The sequence below is a fragment of the Sinocyclocheilus anshuiensis genome, unplaced genomic scaffold (genome assembly GCF_001515605.1).
Source record: "Sinocyclocheilus anshuiensis isolate Anshui unplaced genomic scaffold, SAMN03320099.WGS_v1.1 scaffold2408, whole genome shotgun sequence".
Taxonomy (NCBI): Eukaryota; Metazoa; Chordata; class Actinopteri; order Cypriniformes; family Cyprinidae; genus Sinocyclocheilus; species Sinocyclocheilus anshuiensis.
In genome coordinates this window covers 219,634-225,248 of record NW_015542492.1, presented here as the reverse complement: position 1 = coordinate 225,248, position 5,615 = coordinate 219,634, and the positions used below count along the sequence as shown (strand labels likewise).

General features: G+C 39.3%; 1 long non-coding RNA gene across 1 annotated transcript; it reads left to right on the top strand.

The window, feature by feature from the left end:
• The first annotated feature begins 546 nt into the window (after positions 1-546).
• On the top strand, positions 547-1,055 carry LOC107694090 (uncharacterized). The gene is made up of 3 exons (XR_001634819.1): positions 547-662; positions 762-848; positions 934-1,055. It is a non-coding gene; the product is annotated as an uncharacterized LOC107694090 (long non-coding RNA).
• Positions 1,056-5,615: the final 4,560 nt, after the last annotated feature.

The following is a 5,615-nucleotide window of genomic DNA, read 5'->3' as shown; positions in this document are numbered from 1 at the left end:
GACCTGTAAGATAACCATCTTCTTTAGCACTTTGGATTTCCATAAGCAAATCCCAGAGTTCACGTAATTTGGTGTGATCTTTAGCTGAAATCTTAGCATAACTGCCCAACCATTGAAACAGTGACATTTCAGTGATTTCTGCTGCAGCATAGCACTCTTTTCCATTCTTTTTGTAAAGCGAGATTGGGGTTGCTGACATACACTGAGCGGATGCGCTTCTCCATTTCCCCAGATTCCTTTCCCAGCCATTTAGTTATGAGGTCCAATTCCTGGGTTGCTGTGAGGTGAACTTCACGATCTGCATTGGTGAATGAGGAATACTATTACCAATAATTATCGGGCTTATGATCAAATTGGTACAGTCTTGAACTAACAGGTCTTGTCGTGCTAAATACTGTGCCAAAGGCTCTGTCTGAGGTGGCGTGCTAGCTGGAGGAATGTATCGAGGAACATATGACTTAGCATGCGCATTCATGATGGGGCTTGTCCTCCCAACTTCAGACTTCATTGCACCTGCAGACAGATCAGATAGGTTTATTGCAGGTAAGTGCATACTATCAGCCTTCTCAGACTTCGGCTTGTTGTTGATAGACTGTGTACGTGAAATGTCTTTCACAGGTGGACTCCATGTTTCGAAGCTGTTATGTGAGTCAGAGCGACAGGTAAGACTGATAAGAGTGGAAAGGGAGAATGACTCTGAAGGTTGATTTGAGAATTGACATATTCACTGGTACGTTCAATTTAAACTTTCTCTGATTCAGATCCTCCTCTTTCAGCTGCAGTATGCATTGCTAATTCAGCATCTTCCAGCAATTGTGCCTCCACTGCGGCTGCATCAGCTTCTCATGGTAGCGTAAACACTTCCAAATTAGTGTCTAATCTTACTGTTTCCAGCTAATTTTGAGCTTCTCTTGCGGCCTTTTCCATTTTCAGTTTAGCCTCTTGGATGGCATATGACACTCTCACTTTGGTGTCTTCATCTCTGGCCTGGGTACTCGCCGATGATGCGGATGACTTGCCACTTCTAGTGCTGCCCACAGACAACTTCCTGCTTGCTGCCATCTTAATCACTTCATCATCAAACACTGCCTTTTCACTGTAGTGTTCTCGTGCAGTGTGTCGAAACTAACCACCGAAATTAAACACCAAGTTAAACCATAGCCAATGAAGACAGAGTTGTAGTAAGGTTGATCATTTACTGTCACTCTTTAAAATGTCTAATGACATAAATGAACTTATGGCATTGCCTCTATGATGGCAATCCGATCTGGACATCATCCGCCATGTTGATGTTATCATGTAACCTTCAACGTAATAACACACGCAACAACTTAAAAGCAAAAGGTATGAGTGTCAGGTTCAATTCATCTATCTGTAAATATCTTGATATTGATGAAACTTGCTCATTTTGTGGTCTTGTTGATGAAACAGCTGCCTATTTATGATTTATGATTTGTGATTGTAGGATAACCAATACATTTTGGGTTGATTTAAGTTATATTTTTAACCCTACTAATGTGTCCCATACTTTTATCCTTAAATATATTATTTTGTTATTACGGAAACCCAAAATCATCATCTCTTGAATATGTTACTTTCTTTATTTTATGTGCAAAATTTTTCATCCACAAGCAAAAGTGCCTTAAATCTCATTTGTGTTTTACTCTTTTTCTTGTTGAATTTAACTCTAGTTCATCCCTCAGGCTTATAAATAATTAAAGCTGCAGTCAGTACGTTTTGCCTCTTTGTCGCCATCTCTGTTTGAAAACCTGCAGTTGCAGCTGTTTGCGGAATTATCTTCCTTGCATGGGTTGTGCGTCGGCATGGCTCCAGCGTGGATGAATCTGATGTTTTGAGGAGTATGTGTGGCTGTCAGTCACCGCACCGGTGTGGATATTCACTCATAGGCAGAAATCCCGGGGGGGACAGGACCCCCACCTATCTGAGGGTTGTCCCCCTTAAAACTATGATTAAAACCACGCTGTGCATTGTAAATAACAATGTTTTATACTTTAAATAATTGTGTAAGTAGTAAAACAACACAAACAGGGCAAAACAATTTTGAGTCTCCCCCTCCCTTGCCTCACTGTGCTTTGGTCCAAATGCCTGCTTTCCTCTTTTACATCACCTACACACACACAAGTCCGGTGAGAGAGAACAAAGTCAATAGTTGTGGAACTCCAGTAAGTAAGGCTGTCATTTTATTCACTTAAACATCGGATGAAGTGATTATTTTCTCTTTAATACAGATGATTCCAATGTATTTTTCGACGAGTCCGCTATGTTAGCAATAATAACGTTAGGGAAAGGGTTGCCATGTTTTCATAACAAAACCCACCCAAATGCTACTCAAAAATAGCCCAAAACTAGGCCAAACTATCCACGTTTCGAGGGGGTCCCCGGTAAAAATTGCATTCCGGGGGCTAAAATACACGTTATTGGGGTCGCTTCAACCCGCGGACATGAAAAACAACCCGCGGCAATAGTGTTAAAGTAGCCCAATTCCACAGGAAAACCACGGACTTGGCAACACTGTGACGGATAGTAATGTCTACAATGGACATGAGCGCTATCACGGTGCGACCACAACAGCTTTAAGTTGTCTAATTTGGCACGGTCTTCCTGCTGCAATAATTGTAGTAAGCCATTCCTCTGTGTACACATATCCTTACAAGTACAATTTTAGCTGTATTATTTGTGTCCCCTTCAAAAATTGCTCTTGAGAAATTTTATATTTATTGTCCCCCCTACTGTTAGACGAAATTTACGTCCCTGTATTCACTGTACTTCGCAATCACATATTTTAGCCTACGTCTTGGAATATATGACCCAAATAAGAATTTTCACCGTATATTGTCATCTGAACAAGTAACAAGTCTGCCAATTTTGTTCTGACCAGCTGAGGAAAAAAGCATTGCAATGAACCGCGCTACTGGTGATTTAATCTAAAGATCACATCAAATCATGCAAATTATTATTATTGTTATACTTTATTCTCAACTTATTAATGTTAACAACATCAACATTGCCTATAGTGTGCATTGGCGTGTAGATTTAAATTTCTGTACAGTCTAATTTCTAATTGTCAAACCATTCGAATTTCATGTTAAGAAATTATTTTAACCCAAAAAGCAAATTAAACTCCCTTCGAACTGGTTCTCTTTAAAATAAAAATCTTGTGTAATCCCAGGCTATCTATAATCAGAAGCACATTTAAAACTGGAATATAATTTAATTTCATTCACATGTGTTTCATAAACATAATCCTTTCTGGATTACAATCCACCATCAAAATGATACATTTAATTATTCTAGCTGATGTGAGAAAAACCTATAAACGATCGGCCACCTGCAGGATCCTCACATGCGATGTAGCCTAGTAGCCGGGACAACTTCTTTATGTTTACAGACGTGACGTAATGACGCAGTGCCATGCTCGAATTAACCACGAAAACCTACCCGTACCACTCAAATAAAAAAAAAACATTATTATAAGCTAACCGTTGTGAATCGGGCTAAAGTAAGGCAATAGTTTTGAACACTGGCTGGTTATGTACTTGCTCAAATATTGATTTTGGATAATTTTTAACCAAAAAAGTTATGGACTGCAGCTTTAAATAAAAAAATAAATAAAGCAATTTTCTGATGCATTATGATGAATTATTCAAAGATATTTAACCTTGTCATTGTGTTTTTTCTGTGTATATAATTTCATGCTATGATGTACGCAAGCCCATGATATTTATTTTTTCCAGTTTTTTTTTTTTTTGTCATTATGATTGTTCATTGTTAAAGATACAACCATGGAATCATTCCCTGATCTTGTTTGCAATTATAAGTTCTGCAATAAAAAAAAAAAGTGCTAACACCTCATAGCATGACTAGCTCGACAACCCTACCTAGTACAGTTTTCCTCTGCATTTGCTATATTTGGAATGTCTGCACAAAGGAGACATAGGGCAGCTGTTTGAAGATCTCGCCTTTGGATAAATAAGCATTACTACTTAAATATTAAAGAGGTCATATGATGCTCGGCTTTCACCGTGGACGAAGCGGAGTACAGCCCGGGGTCGTCACATGTTTTTGCCGCAAGCCCGCCGGCCGCACTGTTCTCAAGCCCGCCCACCTCCGCTCACTCTAGCGCTTGTTGTTTGTCATTTCTCCGATCACAAATGCAGACATGGTTTTATGTTTACGCAGCGCAACGCGTAAAAAGACAGTATAATTCATTATAATCAGTAATTATGTCCCCACTGGATGCAACAAATGCCTCGTTTGTAATGGGTTTTAATGTTTTTGTCTCATTGCTCCAGCCGGGACATGGCAGCAACAGTATGTGAGGGACGTAACATTTCCGTCTCATGCTTGAGGTATTCGGCCAATCACAACGCATTGGATAGCTGGCCACTTGAGGTATTCGGCTAATCACAACGCACTGGATAGCTGGCCAATCACAGCACACCTCGCTTTTTCAGACCGATGAGCTTTGTAAAAATCGACGCGTTTCAAAAAGGCAGGGCATAGAGGAGAAACAATAAATGTACAGTATGTGGAAAATAATGTTTTTTTTTTTACTTTAAACCGCATAAACACATTTCATTACACCAAATACACAAAATAATGTTCTTTTTAGCAGCATCATATGACCCTTTTAAGATTACGCTAGAATGAACTGCATCGCTAGCCCACCCCAACAGGTTTAATTTAATTGTTATGTCATATGACAGTTATGTATGAATACACACAAGACAAATGCAGCCAATGTGAATTCATCATTTTTTTTAGTCAGTGAATTAAAGCATGAATTAATTTAATAATTATATTTTATTTACTGACAACAGTGGGGAACCATGAATAAAATTAGTATGAATGAATAAAAGTAAACATCACAATAAATAAATTCATTACAAGTGAACAACACATGAAACAAAGCTTTATTCAAATGTATCAATCCAAGAAACTATCACATATTTACAGGCGGTGAAGCCCACATCCTACTGCCTTCTCAACACAGCTGTGCCAATTCTGCAGCTTTATTTTGATTAAGCAGCTGACCACCGTGCCCACCTTCGCCTGTCTTTGCTGTCCATCACGTCCCTCATTGCTGCAGTCAGACTGAATGATCATGGATGGGAAAGCGACATCGAGGCTATCCTTACCTGGGGTAATATGACACATAGCAGCCACGATAGTGCTGTATAACTGATAGGCCTATTGGTTTTATTTCATTTTTCCTTTTTTTTTACTTGAAATATTCCCAAACTTGTTAACTATATCATTAAATATCTTGATTCTCGAATATGTGTATGTAAATAAATTTTGCATATGGGCGATGGGCAAGTAGCCTACGGTGGCCGAGAGAGCTCAACGCGCTGCAACTTAAGAAAACACATGCAAATTGAAAAAACACCAGCAAATTAAGAAAGCATCTTCATCAGTTTGACAACACACGCGCTGCAAATCCTCACAGCACATGCAAATGAAGAAACGCGCTGCAAATCCTCACAACACATGCAAATGAAGAAACGCGCTGCAAGTAGAACGGACCACAACGGAAATGTTTCAAGGGGACCCAAAAAAGTGACGGACCCGGCTGGGATTTGTTTTGTGCAGTG